Source organism: Stegodyphus dumicola, chromosome X2 (genome assembly GCF_044657685.1).
Source record: "Stegodyphus dumicola isolate Sdum_Otavi_A_Nest chromosome X2, ASM4465768v1".
NCBI lineage: Eukaryota > Metazoa > Arthropoda > Arachnida > Araneae > Eresidae > Stegodyphus > Stegodyphus dumicola.
In genome coordinates this window covers 149,830,416-149,849,852 of record NC_140781.1, presented here as the reverse complement: position 1 = coordinate 149,849,852, position 19,437 = coordinate 149,830,416, and the positions used below count along the sequence as shown (strand labels likewise).

The 19,437-nt window shown below is 33.2% G+C and overlaps 1 protein-coding gene across 6 annotated transcripts in view; it reads right to left on the bottom strand.

The window, feature by feature from the left end:
- The window catches only part of LOC118184567 (uncharacterized), a 761,893-nt gene that overhangs the window by 173,100 nt on the left and 569,356 nt on the right, over positions 1–19,437 (bottom strand). The gene's annotated exons all lie outside the window — the stretch shown is intronic.

Genomic DNA, 19,437 nt, shown 5'->3' with positions numbered 1-19,437 from the left:
CGTAGAAGATAAACATTTCCCATGAATTCTCTAACTTGTGCAGCAAATTTCTGCGGGTTTCTTTTCATACTTTTCTACGCGTTTTAAAACGCCTCGCTTACTTTCACGCCTGGGGAAAACATAGCTATTTATCTTCAATGAAATGAAAGACGAAAAGGAAATTAGAGTTGATGCAATGGGAAAGGGTTTGCCTGACTATTTTAAATTTGTTGATTACTTTGATGATTAATTACAGCTGATAAAAGCTGGAAATGTGTTTCTCAGATAAACAAAAGCTGCAAAAATGTTTCAATGCATTAATCCAGGTTGCAAAAATTATACTTAATTCACCAACATCCGCAGATATTTCATAAACAATAGTCTATCTTATATTTAATTGGAGCTAGTAACATTAAACATAGAAATCCATTTTATGTGTTAAGATTTGCTACATTAAAGAATATAAAAATCTCTGATCATTCTAAACCTTTATATAATATATTAGCACAGATTATTTCAGCAATAAAGCTAAGTACTACGGCATACTTTGAAACATCGAGACTCACATCCTTGTAGCTGCTCTGGGGAAGGAAAGGAGAGAGAAAATGTGATAATGAAATAACAAATAAACATATAAAATAAATTAATTATTAATGATGTGTTGATATAAAAAAATGTTGCCTACCAATTTCCCTTAGAAAATCCTCCACCGAGTTAACCGCTCCCGAATGCTTAGAAAACCAATTAATAATAACATGTAGTACTAATACGATAACGGTACCTTAGAAATAACTAAAAAAGTATCTTAGAAACTAAGCATATATTAATGTATAAACAACTATGACGTAATTATTACATGTAGCATAAACAAAGCTTCATTGCTAGGAGGGAGATCTTGTTGCATCATAAAATGCAGCTGGTTAATTAATTAGCCATTAAATGTGGTATAAGATATTTAGCTCAAAACTTATTTCACCTTTCTGCTAAATGTGGCACAAGGGCTAGTAAAATTTAACAACCACAATAAAATAAGTGATGTTTAAATTTTCGTGTAGCACAGTCATTTGGACGTTTAGAGAAACACTGAATTCGACAAAGGAACTTGAAAACTTTTGATATTTTATTTTCAATGAGTTAAAATATGCAATTGCATAACCTTCTGTAGTGTCTTTTTATAGGAAATGCTGCTGCGGCGGCGTTAACATTCACCCGAAAAATACATTTCCCGAGAAGCAAATTTATATTCTTGCGACTGCTTGTGGCTTAGATTGTAATCTTCAGAGCTTTGGCAGTGTGAATGTCTCTTTGATTCTTAGAACTCGCAACTATGCAATTAGTGATATTTAAGCTATAGCGTCAACGCAGTCAAAGCTAAAATCTCATCTGAAAGGGCACTACTTCCAGAGCAATCCAGAAAACCAGTAAATCGAAACGACAGCATTGACAACTACTCCAGCAGTTGAGTTGTATAAAGGCCTTAAGGATCTCTATAAGCGTCCCAAAAGATTTATAGCATTAGAGAGAACGAATATGGATGGAAATTTAAATAGTAATAAATTTACTTTCTTTCAAATTTCTCGTATTTTTCTTCTTTCATGTAAATTTGTCCCAACTCTGCACTATGTGTTTTCATTTATCATGCGTGCTTGAATGCAAAATAAATGCTTTCCAACTGCAAGCTCTGTTTAAGATTTCGTGTTTAAATAGCGCCATATTAACCGATGAAACCATAAATAGTCCCATACTAACCGATCAAACCATAAATAGTACCGAAACAAAAAGTTTTGAGTGGTATTTTTATCTCATATGGAGAAGGATATATTAGTCAGAAAAAAAAAAGTATTGCTTTTAATGTCTATAGTGATCTTTAACAAGTTCAACACTGCTCTTAACGATATTACATTGCTTCATTTCATTAGAGGTTGATACAATGCAGCAAAGTTAGCTTGCTGAACGAAGAACAAAAGCAGCTGCACCAGGTTTATTAGAGATGAGAGAACAGAGGATCGTAGTAAAACTAATCCAGCTACCTCGATGCATTTCCTTATTCAATTACGAGTGAATGAATATTTCGGGAAACTTCCCGGGAACTTCGACTCAGCTAGGTAATTTCCAACAGTAATGCATACCTAGGGAAATTGAATTAACTACATTTACGAATAAGCGCTGGAGTTTCAGCGTTGTCTTAATAACAAAGCAGAACAGTGCAACAAGTGGAAAGTTTTCCCATAACAGGTATCGAACGCAGGCATTTTCATGTAAACATGATAGGCGGAGTTTCCTTAAGGCGCTATAAATCCTGGTAAGAACACATAAAAGCAGATTTTATTCTTCCACCATAAATTCTAGCTTTGTTCAGTTAAGTTGTTAAAATTCGAAACTTGAGGAGCGATTAATCATCACTAAAACTGTTTCGAAGAATTTTCACTTAAACATGTAATGTGTGAAAGTTACTAAAATAAAAAATATAAGCTCATTTTCGTTTCGAAGCCATCCATGTGAAAGATAATTCATGAAATTTCTTTATCACAGCCCCAACACACTGGTGTGAAATTATATATACCTATTGTCACGTTCAATCAAGAATGCATATAGCATGCACATAAAATCCGCTAAAAATGTAGGTGTACTTATTAAGGAAAATTAGCCAATGAGTTATTCCCAAATTCTGATATAAATAGCTTTTAAGCATGGGGCCACATCTGTGAAACAATAACAAAATCAGTGAAAGCATACGACCACATCCATTAGAGAATACCAAAATCAGTCCAAGTAGGGAATTATATCTATAAAAGAATAAAAAAACCCAGCCTAAGCAATGGGATCACATCCGTGAAAGAATAACAAAACCAGAACTAACAAATAACTAAATTCATGACAGAAAAACGAAATCAGTCCTAACATGGGACCACATCCATAAAATAAAAAATCGGTTCAGAATCCAAAACCTCAATCATAATGAACAGCTTACTCATTCTAAAATAAACTTCACTCATGGTATATAAAAATGATTGACAGAAAATTCCGACAGCTCGTAAAATCCGAATTTACTAAGTTTCCTATCAAAACCTAATTTTTAAAAAATTTTCTAATCTAAATGGAATTTAATTTTAAATTTGCATCTTTGTGATGACTTACGATTAGATGAAATAAGGAAGTTAAAAATTTGAATCGCAAGATCTTTACTTATAAAACCTTAATAATTAAAATTCTGCTTACAATTAATTTTGCTTGAAGTTTACTCTTATTCATAACAGAAATTTTATGTCCCAATTATGCTTTATGAAGCGAACTAAAGATTATTTTGATTATTTAATATTACTCTGCGAAATATAAATTTGTTCTAGTGATATTTCGTCAACACTTACCCGCCTTTAATATAAAATGTGAGAAGACTAATAAAATCACTAAATTTCTAAAAATTCACTAAATTTATTAACACATTTTGTTCAGAGCACTATAACTGTTCAAATATTACTACGATATCCGATTAAAATAATTAAGTCCTTATGGTGCATGTGTTTTGATAGGGCAGGAGGGTATAGACGTTGCACATGACTGGAGCCCCGTTTCTTGGAAGCAAAAAGAAAAGTTTGAAAAAGCATCAGAAGTGCGTACATCTGGGGATCGACGAATATTTAAGATATTAAAAAAGATTTGTAGACAGTTTCGGTAGCAAGCCATCCGCGAATTAGAATGATTACTAATAACCAGACGTACTTATCGCATTAGCCTTAACAGCTAAACAGAGTAACTCCTGGATATATTACATACTCTAATAATAATACGCTTCATTTAACAAAAGTAAGTAAGGATTCTTACAAGGGAATCCGTGAATTTTACTTTATAGGTTTTACGAATATTTATTTACTGACCAGCAAAATGAATTTGAATCGCTGTATAATAAATTATTCCTGGACTTAATTTTTACCAAACATCTGCTTTTATACACTACATCTCTTTTTAAAAACATATTATTCCATAAGCTGCAAAGCAGATTATCAAAAATCTATCACACATTCCTATATCAGCGCTGTTTACAGTACTCATACAGATAAAGAAATGGGATTAAGAGAAAATTCTTACTGTAAGGATTAAAAACTCAAAGCTCCCAATCAAAGGGAAAAGACTAAGATCTTTGTTGATACAGTTCAACAAGCAATAATTTTCATTAAGATACTGAATCACAAAAAGACACGCAGTCTTTCGAGTTGTATGTTGAATTTCGTAACATTATTCTGACAGGACGAAAACGAAACGCTAAAACAATCCTCTACAAAGATTTATATCAAGAAAATAATTTCCTGCCGTTGAGTTTTATTTGCAGTTTTATATGAGGATTAAGACTTTATCCGAAAGAATATAAGAAGAGAGTGAATCGGGATTTTCGAAGATAACCTAATATTTAACAAAGTAATGGTTATCAAACAATAACCATACTCCAAGAAATAAGAAAACGTATACCATATTTCAATAACAGTTTTATAAGGTCCTCTTTGCTTCTCTAACTGTGCTCTACCTTTCGGCGAGTTATCACTTTTGAGAGTTACTAAATTCTAATTATCAAAACTTTAGTAATCACAGTTTTAAAATTGTGCTATTAAAATCATATTGTGGACTTAAAAAATCAAAATAACATATAGAAGGCAGCTACTAATAAATTGGTAACACAACACAATAGTCTAACTTAACAACATACACGCACTACACTGAAATCTGGAGCATAAAGCAAACTCTAGCTCTCGTTGATTTATAAATTAAACTACAAAAGCTTTAACCACATATGTTGAAGACCTTTACTTCAACGGCAGGTTAATATTCCACTGGATTACTCAGCAACGACTACGATCACGAGTCATATGGTGTCAGCAATGTGCCGAAACGCTCTTGTTGAGATGTCGTTTCTAGTAAAAGTCGCACTCCAATGACCCAACGGATAAAAACACAAAACTTTGGTAGTTCCACTTAAATACCAGCGAAAGGGCATTTTCGTTGTTTTTTCCATGTGTAACGCGGAATTGGCGGCAATTTACCTTAGAAAGTCTTCTACGAAGACACCCCTTCTTTTTAGGAGAATAGCCACTGTGTGCTTTGCCGTAATCTAATAAATTAATATCCAATCCAAATAAAACTCTTTACACATTTGCATCCCCGTAAATATTCTTAGATTTAAATTTCTCATTTATATTTTTCTAAAATGCGCTTTCGAACGAATGCAGGAAGTACAGGTCAGAAAAAGGAAGACTTACAAGTAACAAAATAATAAAATCTGTTAATTTCCCCATCTAAGAATAATTTCTTGAGCCTCATAGACAAATTTCATTTATAACAATTAATGTACGGCATTTTTTAAACGGTAATGTGGCCATACTCTTTTTTTAAAACTCCATATCACTCTTTCTGTAATTTCATTCTCTCTTGTAGACTTTCTTACCATAGTCTAAAAATGCTACTGATTTTGAAAGAAGAATATCGTTCTCGTAGAAATTTCTTACAACGATTTGCTTTGCAATTTTGTTAAATACAGAGAAGGAAATTCCAGGACGACTCTAAAGATTTTTACCTCGATATATATTATATAAAAACACTATAATCATGCTTCAGCATTCAACAGATCTATTCTCTCAGCCACTGTGAGTCCCCACTTTACTTTCACATACCAACCATTATAACAATGTCAAAAACAAATTATACTTTAAACGTTATTGTCGAAATTAAATACCCGATGTTATTAACAGTGGGGTCTTAAAAAAAAGAAAGGAAACACATACACATTTCAATTACAGCTGCCATTTTTGCTAAGAGCTCGATTCGCAGTAAAATGCTTTTTGTTTTCCATTCCCCAAGAAAGACATACATGCGATTTTCCGATGCTGATATATCTATGCCCTCTTATAAAGGATAGAACAAAACGAAATCATTCTGAATTTCAATAAGGTTTCATACGGTATGGGATTTGAGGCTTCTTTGAATAGAATGGCATATAAAGTGAAAAGAAAGTGCCGCCAAGGGAGAATCCTACTGAAATTTTGCATGCATAAAAGAAAGTGACCTTAGAAGTGTAAGGAGTGATTCTTTTGAGAGTTTGTTCTTTACGAATACACTGCATTCGCCTAAATAACGACGCCTCTGAATACATAAATGAGGTTTTATTCACAGGATCGTTGAAGACCCTGGCTACTTGTAACAGTTGGGAGTTTTTCCAAGACAGAAATTTGGAAAACACGCTGAAAATTAGCAGCCTAAACGACTTTACCAGCATATATTACAAATGGCGTATAATATAATGCGGTCTTTAATTTTTGATTACATGAAGGATTTGTTCTTCGGAATAATTTTTCGGTCCGCTTAATAAGTTATAATCTACTGCAGGTATGAATAAAGGAGTATGATGAGCGTTCAAGCTGGAATATGTAATCAAAAACTGTGTATTTTACTCAAAATATATACTAGATAGATCGATGCATTTTTGTCGAACGCTAAATTATTAAATGAGAAGTTAATTCAAGGTGATAAATTACGTTTTTCTTGTGGAAAGACATGCCTTTCCAGGATTTATCAATAAAATAAGCAGATAGCTATAACTACTTCTACACTTGGAAATACAGCATTACCGGTAAATACATTATTAAAAACTCTATGCATAAGTTAGAAAGAATTCTGTATTTCTGGAAATCGCAGAAATGAAAATTATTATCTTACTATCTATCAGAGCTGGATTAATCATCATTAAGCAATATACGCATTGCTTAGAGTATCATGGAGAGAGGGCACCACAAAAAGGTTCTTAGGTATTCAGGAAAGGTAGCACCAAAACATTTCTCGTTGCCAGTTTTACCATAGAATGCATGATGCAGCTAAACCAACACGGACAGAGAGAAGGATGAAGACAAAAAAAAAAAAAAAAAAAAAAAAAAAAAAAAAAAAACTGGCGTAAACAAATGTGGAGGCACTAAACTCTTTTAAGTGCTTAGGGCCTGTAATTCTTTTAACCAGGCCTTGCTATCTATGCATGAATGTTTAAATTCTTGTCAAGCATATTACTTCACAACTTTATTGCGCATATTGACAGTTAATTACGTATATAATAAAGTGGCACTTTTTCATAATTTTTTTTTATTTATAGATTACTAGCCTATCAGTATGATTTTAATTACCAGTCGCAAATTAAGTTAGCGTAATCGCTTTACATTTATTATACGCTTTTAATGGTAACTAATCTTCGTCCACAATAGAAGAGTCACTGCATCACTGGATGCATTTCATTCATAAATATATAGTCCCCGTAACCCCCCTCGAAAGAGCCAAAAGGCACTTTCTAGGTCCTTTTATTCCCCTAACTAGACGCACGGGTACATGAGAGGAAAATGTAATTTGGCAACAAAGAGATTGCATTTGCCGATGTAAACCAAATAAAAAGTTATAACTCGTGCAGGTATTTTCTTTTTTTTTACCCTTTTTGTTTTATTTTTCCCAAACGCAGAAATGCAGACAGGACTGGAAGAAATACCCAGATGGAGAAAGAAAATTATATCTCTTAGTCCTATATTTCTTGAAAGTAAAGAGGAAGTTTCGGATAAGCTTAAAGTATCTTTACCAGAGTTTTCCTCACATCCACAGATTCCCTTCAGGGGATAGTACCTCTTAAGAGTTCTCGAAACAAAAATCCAATAACGGGTCATTAAGGCAAGGGCAACACATACGGCATATACGAAGAAAAAAGAAAAAAAAACCTTCAAGGCAAATAAAAAAAAAATCCACAATTTCCATATTTTTACTGAACCTACAAATTGAATATTTGCAACCAGAAAAAATGCGACTAATGAGAGTGCGAAGAAGAAAAAATTCCAACTATTGTGTGGATTTTTTGAAACACGTAGTTTTAATAACTCCACGAAAGAAATACAAGAAACTTCTACCAATGTTTGACAAAGAAAAATTGACCTGATATTATCTTCTACGAATTTCCTTAAAATTTACTGAATTATAAGTTAAAAATCAGCTTGTAAAACAATATATAAAAACTTTTGCAATATTTAAAAAAAATTACTTTATTTAAACACAGGAGAAATAAATGTGGAAAAACAGCAGCCGAAAAATCCAGCAATAAAAGAACAGTTGTAAAACAGTAATAAATGCTTTTGTGTTTAATACTTGGCTAAAATTTTCAAAATCATCTGCTCAGCATTACTACACTCCAAACATTAACTCTGAACAAATCAGTAAGCTTTTTGTCTCATTTTTGAACAAGATTCTAAATACAAATTTTATACTGCTGAAAAACAAATCAACAACTAGTTTTTGCTTTCACAAATTTGGTTTTTCCTTCATATTCTTATATTCAGTAGCAGCAATGGTTAAAACTTTAGAAAATAAGTTACTTAAATTCATTTAAACTTTTAATTTTGATTTAATTAAAATCTGCTGTTGCTACGCCTTCCCCCGTTTGCATTTTCAGGACCGCATAACTTATTGCGGAAATACAGAAACTAAATGAGTATGAATGAAAAGATAAGTACTCTTAAAAAGGAGCAGTCGCAATAGCTTATAATTCTTCATTGCTTTTACTGTGATGTAGCTGATCATGATAACTCGTGATATGCCTTCGATATATAGCCCAGTGACTGCTAGTGTTTGCAGTTTAGCGTGAGTAAATTTAGCGGCAAGACTGGTTTCTTGATTGGTAAGTGAATGTGAACCAACATCTTAAAGGGTAAGATTTTGTTAAGTTTGAACTCACCTATTCAGGGATAGGAAATTCGCGAATTTTTAGTTTGTATGTAGTGTTTCTACTTCCAGAAAACCAAATTTTATTTGCAATTACTTTTAACTCGTTTAACCATACGCTATTAGTAAGTAACAAATATTTTACTTACTACTACTTTAAGTTCTTAAGGCCTTTGACTGACAAAGTTCGCACAAGATGCAGTGAAATGCAGGTTAAATAGCTTCAGAGTTAACCTTTTGATGGTCATCACCGAACTCAGCTCGCATTCTATTTACGCACCGCAGTGGATGCAAAAGAACACAACTCGCATTACAAATTCACGACTGATCGCGCGTACCTGGGAAGAATGAATTGCTTAATCTCGAAGCTCCCAAGTTTAAACACATAGAATTACGAGAAATAATCATAGCAGGTCAAAAAAAAAAGTGCATCTTTCAGTTAATTTAAAGCTGACAGTATTGCAATATAAAAATTATATTGGAAAAAATTGTGGCACATGGCGCAATTTCAAGAGCGCAAATATCATAAGAACTTCAAAAGTCAATCCTAAAATTCAAGAACTAGGTCGGAATTCATTCTAAATCACCTTTTCTGCAGCCATGGAAAAGAACAATATTCCCAAACAGGCATTAGCAGTGGAAGCTGATAAATGATGCCAGAGGAATTGATTTCGTTGGAGGAAATGCGTCTAGAACAGACGCGAAGGAGCAGGCATGAACTGAATATCCTGAAAGACATTGTTTCGCAATTTACATAGAAAGATCAATAGATTCACAAATCAGTACATGGGAAAATTCGATAGGAGGCTGTGACAGACCTCAGAATGTACCCAATTGGTAGAGGAAGTAAACTTTGAAGTTTTGATCTCAGCGTCGGTACCTTAATCTAGAAGAATCTGCGTCTTGAATACCTATTTGAAGAAAAGAAAGCGCACCTCTAGCATTACTACTTGAAATATGCTTTTTCAAGTCTTTAAAATGGAGAAGGAATACAGACTAAGAAACTGAAGTTGTTCAAGAAAGCTAAAGTTTTCTTTCCGGCCATAATTTAGTAAACGTATCTCTCAACTAAACAGGCAAAATATAAATTAAAATTGGAATTTTGGGATATATTTCGTGCATTTTTACACTTATTATGCATCAATATAGAAGCATTCTTATGTTTAATGTTCATTATTTCATTTTTTTAAAATTATGAACATGAACACAAAGATCTTAAGAAGATCAACGTGGTAACTATCCTCTAAACACATTTCTTTCATTATACCTACTAATCTCATGCATGCACATGAGCATTTTTAAGTCTGTTATACTCGTTACATTTTAAATTAAGAGAATCGAATTGGTTTATTCAAACTGCGAGTTATTTGATTTTCCTACAAATCAAAGAACATCTAGCAACTAGGAGGTAAGACCCAGCAAAGGCAGAGTGGTTAAAACCGCTGAACATGGGCAGTTAAACTCGCTGTCGAATCTCGGTGAATGGTCTAGCTCAGGGATAGTCAACCTTGTCCTTACCGCCCACTAATGGGCGATTTAAGCTTTCACGGTGGGCAGTAGAGGTTTTTGCCTGATAATGATCAAGGAAGATCGAAATATGCACGGATCCTGTTGATATATATACACTCCTCAAGGTTTAGTTCTCTACTTGATCATTCCCCTGTTTCCATTTATATGGCTTTATTGTTTGTTAATGAATTCTCTGTCTATTAAAAGTTTAATATTGTAAATTATAGTATAAATAAATGCATAAATTTAACTATATATTTTTTACTAAACCTTCACTTAAAAACGTCTTTTCAGTTGCGCGATATTAAGTTACAGTAAACAGGTGGGCGGTATAGAAATTTTACTGCCTACTAAGTGGACGGTAGATATAAAAAGGTTGACTACCTCTGGTCTAGCTGCATGGGTGTTTGCGAGGTTTTGCCCATGTGTAGCATAAATATCAGTGAGTTTCCTTGAGAAAGTTCTCGATGAAAGCATTCCTTCGTTAGGTCGATAGCTCTCGTGTGCTTAGTCATATCAAAACTAAAAAAATAAAAAAGACTAAGAGGTCATTTAAAACTTTGAATCTTCTTTTCCCAAGAAGGGGGGAATTCCCTTTACAGTTATTATTATCAATCTCCAAAAATTTAACACAGAACGCAGATTATTTGAGAATATACATAAACTTATTGGTAAACAGGATTATAGAAAACCTCTCGAAGCTTTCTGCCTAATAGCGATACTTCCGTAAAGAGTTTTTTTAACAAACTTGGTTAAAATTACTAATAAAAACTATATTTGTGCCAAGCAATACAGAATAACTGCCATCCGAAATAATTCGAAATCCTTATGTCTATGTGTCGAACGACACACGCATGAAATTTGTCTCACAGAACAAGAGCCATAACATTCATTCTGTAGTTGAGATTTTGTTACACACTGAGTATGTATAAAGACTTTCTGACTACAGTATGTATTGCAAAACCATACAAACATCGTGTTTTCAATTATCAACTAATATTTCTCTGAACAAGCAGAAAATCATTATTAAGTTTATAACCAGTAAGAAAAGTATTAAAAAGAAGGGGAGGAAAAAAATAAAAAAATCTCATTCAAGTTTCTGAACACTTATAAATTCAGAAAAACTAAATATTCGTTAGACCACGACCAATATGTAACAGAAGACTTGAAAACAAATAATAAATGCATACTACCAACTACTTCAAAAAAACTAATAAAATCGATAACTATAAAAACTAACGTTTATTTTAAAAGCAAAACTTCATCCAACTTCAGATCAACATTCTTTGTAACACACATCACGAGGTTCCAAAACTACACACATGTAACGTTGAAAAATCTAATCACGCATACTCACTGATTTTCTGAAAAGATATTATGCTAGTTAACATTCACCCAAACAAACTGTAATTTAAAGAAAGTCAATATCAAGTAGAGCGTCGGCAGCTTCAGATAAACAAGCATTTGAAGAGAACAGTGATTTCACTTTTTTTTGCAGTATGATTTGTATTTTAACTTTCCCTGCACCACTTCATTTCGGCAACGAATTAGAATTCTACCCCTTTTTTGCATCCTCATGCTTTGTTTTAAAACAGATCCGAATTAACTTCAGTTCTCTTCCCTTTTCAGCCTCCTGTTCCACCTCCCCTTACAGTATCCCTAAGGAATATACTTTCAGAAAAATATATTCAGATCACATGTGGTGCGAAATACAGATTAGTTGCAACCCACAAACCTTAACAAAAGGGGGTAGTAAAAGTCAAAACGAGGAGGAAACGAGAAAGCACAGTTAGAAATTAATTTGGTTTTCTTGGCTTTCACATCAGCCCGCCAGCGTGACGTTTCTCTCATTCTATCTGGCCGTTAATGAGTCTCTCATAAATAACCAGTTCCCGAAAAGCAATAAAATGAAAAAATAAACACGGTCACAATAGATTAAATGAGTTGGAATAAACTTTTTCCAGAGCTCTAGCAGCCGCAAATCAGCTATCATTAGGAGCACTTGATATAAATGCCAAGCGCGCCACTGATTGATGTGGTAACAGGAAACCAAAACGAGAAATAATAACTTCCAACTGCTGCAGAAGTTGATACGAGACAGAAAATATCGGTAAAACCCAAAAATTCCAATCATTTGTGGCTGCTGTAACTTAAACGAAGGGTTCTTCCGATTACGGTAAGGAAGATGCAAATTAGGAAAGCAATAAAAGACTGACAGAAGTTAGTAATAATTTCTAAGCCTGAGAACAGTTGGCACACTGTTATTATCTTTCCTTCTTGAATGGATTATTTATGTGAATGGATATTTTATTCATTTTGAGTGTGTTATATCGAGATAAAATATAGGCAATTGATATCTTAAAAATACTTTTCACCCGTGTTATGCTCATAAAAATAACTCCAATTTTTCATCTTAAACAAACCCAATACAAATAATAAATGAAAAAGATGAAACAGTTCGAATGGTTACACATCACATGATCTGACTCTTGTGAATGCATTATTATTACTAACATTTTGACTGAGAATCAAAATGTACTCCCATTAAACCTTTTCCTTTAATAATAATTGTTACATCTATATCCGAACAACCCTCGCATTAGGCTCAAATACGGTTTGCTTATTTGATTAAGGGAAAGTACGCGAGGGCTATCTACCTAAGGGGAGGGATACCTTCGTGCAAGACTTCATAACGGAAACTGGCTCGTACGCATGTTACTCAAGGAGGGGGGGGGGGAAGAAAACGCTCACGCAGCCATCCCGTTCGCCTGGAATCAACATAGGTTGAACTATCAACTACTTTACCGCCCTGCTACTGGTGAAGAATTCACATACGGACCAGTATTGGAAATTGATTTTGTTGTGCTCATATGTACTCTGGACTCTGATAAAATTAATCAGCAAACCGGATTTTACTAATTACTTTCATCGTAGGCAAATATCCTGTAAATCTGATTTTAAGCTACCGATTATTTTTTTTTTCTTACATTTCATAGAAAATAAAATACGTGCTTTATGCAGCTTTTTTTTTCGCCTTCCTTTTTATCACATATTTTTGTAAAATAAAAAATAGCTTTATGGAATAAGATAATTTTAGCAATGAAAAATTTGAATGTGATTTTGTACTTTTTCTGATACGCGTTTTTTTTACAAGATTGTAATGTTGGACTACGTATTTCCTGTTTCAAGATTTACCATTTAAGCATTTAAAAAAAAAAAAAAAAAAAAAAAAAAAAAAGACAGAAAGACCAACAAGTTTTTTTAAAACGTAATTACTGATAAGCTAGCCTGCAATTTTATGTGAATAAAATTACTAATTATAAGGAATAGTACTGTGAATTAAATTACACCACACGTCAAATTTTATAATGTAAACATGCACTGAAGCTTTTCTGCTATGATTTGTGTGACGAAAGATAACACAGTTTTAGATAGCTTTACATCTTTACAAAATTTCATTTTACAAAAAATATACCGCTAATAATACCAACCGACAAGTATTTTTTAATCATAAAACAAATAGATAAAAAATTCAATGTTTTTTCAAACAATTTTATAAAAATATATAACATACAGGATTAAAAATAAAAGGAAGGACATGAGTTCAAGAAATTCTAAAAAAAATATCAATATCTTCCTGTAAGAAACGAATCAGCAAAAGCTACGTATTACACATAATCCTGTACTGTATAAAATATTCGAAACTTCTATGGTAATTATACTGGTCTTGCATGTATAATCTGTCAGAATCCATTATAAGAATATTTCCCAAACATCGCATTTGATGTTTCCAACAATGGTAATATAAGCGATATTCTGCCTTTAAATTATGGTTTCCAAATACATTTCACATGATATAGGTCATACGAGCTTAGCATCCAAACTGAAAACTAATACTGTCAGCATTTCATTTCCAAACATCTTCTTTTCGGAAGAGATAACAGCAACCCATTGTTTGTTTAAGAATTCACATTCTCGCGTATCTGCAGACAACAACATTTTAAAAGAGCCTTTCAACTCTTATGTCACACTAACTGTTAAACTCGATTAAAACTCAAGACTTGTGTCGTCAATTGTAACAGCTATTGGGACTCCATGAAGAGATAATCCTTGCTTCGAAAACTTAAATGCATCTTTCATGACTTAGTCAAAATGTCGGATTTCTCCGCTAAGGATAAGAGTTCCCGATCTTGAGATCTATTCTGAGATCCAAAGGGAGCTTTAAAGTCAAAACAATTACTGAGGCCAATGCAAGGAGAAAAGCTCTTATTTTGAAAAAGATTTTACTCTAGGGGACTATAATAAAATGCGGATATATTTACATTAGATAAAGCTGATTCAAAATATGCGCATATTATATGAAAGAAGAAATCTAATATTTACACCGAATTTGAAATTTTGACTACCAGGACGGGGCAAGAATGAACAGGATACATATGTATTACACACATTACCCCACAAGGATAAAGTTACAGCAAAGCATTTGACATACAATGCATAAAAAAAAAACTGCACTTCTGTTAATGGAGCTATCATAATACTTTATATTGTGCCACAAGAGATTTGGATGCAAACGTTATAATTGATGAAGTGGTGTTTTTTATGAGAAAAGCTGAGGCTGTGTTATCACACTTTTCTAAATGAGGAAGGAAGCATGAAAGGCTACGTAAGGTTGAGGGATGCTTTTGTGAAAGATTTTCTAAGGAAAAATATTTCATATTTACGTTAAATCTGAAAGGAAAGTTACGAAAATTTCGTGCAGCCAGCCCGATCAGTTCGCTAGAAACAGAACCCAAGTTTAAAACACCAGTGTTTCTTGAGTAAGTCTTAAGCACTACGCGGGTCATGAACTACAAAAAGAGACAGAAAAAAATATACATACCAATGAGAAGATAATAAGATTCTTTTGATTAACAAGTGAAAAATTTATGCTTAGTAAATCACAGAACTGGAAATGCAGCTTATAGCTCTTCGCCAATATAAAACATTCAGTGCAATAAAAGGTTAATCTTCATTTCTGATTTCGAAATGAAAGTAAAAATGTTTTCATAATCTGTAACTAGACTTATAAATTTAATATTTTATTGCAAGTCCTAGACTTAATGCTATTATGTTATTTATTACTCACAGATAATTTTACCATTCTCACTAGAATATATACATATGCAAGATATAAAATATGTAAATCAAAATTACAACTTGAATTAACAATAGCCTCGTAATTCTTTATTTTAATTTGTGTTCCCACCTTTCTGATCTAAAAGTAGAAATAATTTATAATAAACCTCTGGGCTGGCCTGCGTCTTTTTAAAATTAATCCATTTCACGCTTATGTAATTCTGCAATGTGGATAGCTCTTATCCCCCAATCGGATTTAAATCCTTTTAACTATTTTTTCGAATGCGCACTTACTTTCCCCCTTTTCTCACTTCGCCTTGTTACTGCTAAGACGTGTCACTTGTCTCTGCTATCTGTGATCCATTGTCTGAAAATGTAATCATTCAAAATTGTAGGATGCCTATTGTACCCATAATGATGTGTGAATGAAAATATGTATCGCAAGAATTAAGTGTTCGACAATAAATTATGTCTTGTCTTCAGCCACGTTTGCCTGTGAATGTCAACTTATGGTGTATCCATGCCCATCTGCCAGTCTCTCCTTCGTTATGCATCATTCAAATTTAAAGCTATCGCCCAATCATAATGATATTTACGAAATATATATCCCATTAAAAACTGGCACACCTTTGTCCCACGACCCTTAAGAAACTACCGTTAAGCAAAAGAATCAGATTTCATTATGCGTATATATACAACTGGATCACCACTAGTTAAAGAAAAAAAAAATACAGTCTTCTATAAAAATAAGTTGGAAGTGCATTAACTACACACATGCATTAACATGCTACTACACATGCTACTACACATGCATTAACGCAAACACGGTTTAGAATGTACGTATGTTATTTAACATTATTTCGAGGCACGTCTTCTAAAGAGGCCGGCAGCCCGAGTTCTACATCATAACAAATCGATCGGCGAATAGAAACACAGATAATAAAACAAAGGCAACATGGCTAAATGGGAAACCGTTATTAAAGCTGCGCTTGTAAATCCCTTTGATGAATAACACCCTGCAGACGTTACGAAAGCATTTAGCTAATTTGGCCAATACTTCAAAGTAATAAATGGCATCCAAAACACTACACCATGAACGCTGCCACAGCGCAAATCAGCTGAACAGAGCCACGGGCTAATGGAAGGATTTCTGGCTCTGCGAGAGAAATGAATACTTTCGATTAGCACTAGCATTCCGAGAGCAGCACAATAAGCAGCGCGCGAATTTCTGAATGGGGGCGCAGGTGAAATTGTCATCTATAATAACTGGTAACCTTTCCGAACAACCATTCAATGCAACCTGACGAGAGATGAATGAAAGGATAAGCACGGGATGAGGTGTAGTTGAAAGCTATTTAAAGAAGCTTTTCAGCAGATGGGTACAGTGAGAAATTTTGTGAAAAGATACGTCTTCGTTGACGTAACTCGGCGTTTCAGGAAATAAAAGACTGACAACTGAAGCGCTAAAAGAAAACTAAAAAGGAGTGGATAGAGCTATTCTTAACATGCATACAAACGAAATATTTTTCACTCTGACAAATTTTCGCTACAAATATTGCTTCTACTCATATTTCAGATACACTACTACGAGACATTTTGCCAATAAAAAGAGATTTATGGATAATCCATTCATGAGTTTAATTCATACCAGAAAATTTATGTCATTATATAAGCGTAAACATGGAGGTTAATCTTGTAACTGCTCGAACATTTCTCAGCACCTATATCATTAGAAGATATTTAAAGAAGAAGCTAACAAAATATTTCCTTGGGATAGTATGACACCCCCAGAATAATTCATTTTTAACTCCATTGCAAAGCTCCAAACTTATAGAAGTAATATAAATAAAGTGATCCTAGCACGAAAAATCTGAAGGTTTTCAAAACAAGAAATTCATCGTAAAAACCAGCCGGTCAGATGTAACATCGTAGGTGAAACTAATACGTAATATTTGCGCGATGTCAACGGATATACGATATGTCTGATTTATTCAAAGAATTGTATTCTCGTTCAAAAGAAGTAACTAATATTTTTTGAAGCTGTCAAAATAAATGCATGTATATCAACTGCAATAGTTGCTTTACCATTACCTTTGATGTATCACGATATTAGTTACTCGAAAAGGATATTTAGAATGCAATGATTGCGAGCGAAAAAAAAGTGCACTAAGAATAGCTTGTTTTATTCACGACTAGCGATGAGAAGAACAAAAATAAGTTTTACTGTAAATTTTTCCGTAACTATTGGCTAAACATGGTATCAATGGGCATATTTATAAAACTGAGTGCGTTTTACCACGCAAATCTCGTTCAAAATACACTTTAGTGCAATCCGAATGCAATTTTGAAAATGGCATTGTTAAGATTTGTTTCTTTGTTGTCTGTAGTCTACAAACTCACATAAGCAAGCACATCTATGAAAACATGAGCAATAAAATGCATATCCAGAGCGCATATAAGTCCTTTGATAAACAGAAAGAATTTTACTTTGCGAATATGAAACTTCATAGCATCGAAATTATTAAAGTATCAAAACATCCATTCAAAAGCAATGACATTACGATTCAAATTTCAGATAATTTCACAAAGTAGCTATTAAAATTGTGCATCAAAGTGATACTAAAAAACTACTAATTATTTTCTAGGGGATTTTTAACCTATTACAGGCACACAAAAAGAATAATATGAATAAATAGTAAATAGCAGGATTCAACACGCAAAATAAAACAGGACAAAAGCAAGCAAAGAAACTGAACATAAATTAGTATTTTATTATTAGAATTTATAAGAAGAAAATTCTTGTATCTAACTGCGATGAGAATATGTTAGCGAATGTAGAAAACTTACTGCAGCAAGAAGAACGAGAAGGCGTCATCAGCCTCACGAGGTACCGCCTTCCTAGGAACTTGTTAGTTATTCATTAGATTGTTTTTCCCAGTGCTTTTCCACTGAAAGGAGAAGCTACGTTTCGAATAACAACAGTACCCAGTAAACTTATTCACTTTGCTATTAATAGACAACAGAAAGTAGAGAATACAGAAGGAATTACGAATTTTCTAAAATTCATTTTAGTTAATACTTTATTTTTAAGTTAATTCCTTTCAGTTTTTTCCGTCAGCTATTAACAGAATTCAAATTAGGTTGAGTTTACATAATACGCCAGTTTGGAATTAAAAGGAGTGCTGTAACAACCAGCTATCATAGATATCATATATATCATAGCTTATCATATATATCATAGCTGTTTAACTGTGACTTTCACTCAGACGACCTTTGTATTTGGTGAGCGAATTTTTGTATGTCTTAGCGTCAACCCTGTGGTTAGAATGACGGTGGTTCTACCTATGGTTAGAATACCTATTCTGGAGCCTAGCTAATAGGTGATATTTGATTTTGTGGTATTTTACTTCATTTGAATATGAATTTGAATTTCATATTTGAATTTTTATACGGCAAAGCAGATGAAGGCTACGGTAAAGGATGCATTTTTAAAGAACTTTCTAAAGGAAACTAGCTCGTATTCACAACACACATGGAAAAAATACCAAGGTAGCCAGAACATTCACTTTGGTTCGAAACCCTAGTCAAACTACTATTACCCAGGCCTAAACTACTCGGCTGTTAGTAGGTGCTTTGCAGTGTACTGCTTTAAATAACTGAATTTTGGATACCACACAAATAGCGGTGGCTATTAAATGTTCATTTTTAGTTGTACTATGAGACATAGCATACTTAATAAACATTTTATTATTTCTTGTCTGTGTTATTTAAGTTTCGCCAAACTTAAAGCGAAGACGAAAATAAAATAAAATAAAAAATATATATATTCAGAAAAAGTATCAGTAGAGTAGATCAACTATTTTGATTTCATTTCTTAGATTCATTTCACGCATTCTTGGAAAAGGATTGATTTTGTACCCCATTCATTCGTAAATCTAATAACAAGGGAGGCATAAATTGTTCTTAAAATTATATCTAGAAAGTTTAGACATACAGAGAAAAAGGACAAGGAAAAAATCTAATACTAAGAAATTAAAAATGCAGAATGCGGATTTTTTGTTTTTTTGTTTTTTGTGTGTGTGTGTGTGTGTGCGCTTCTATAAA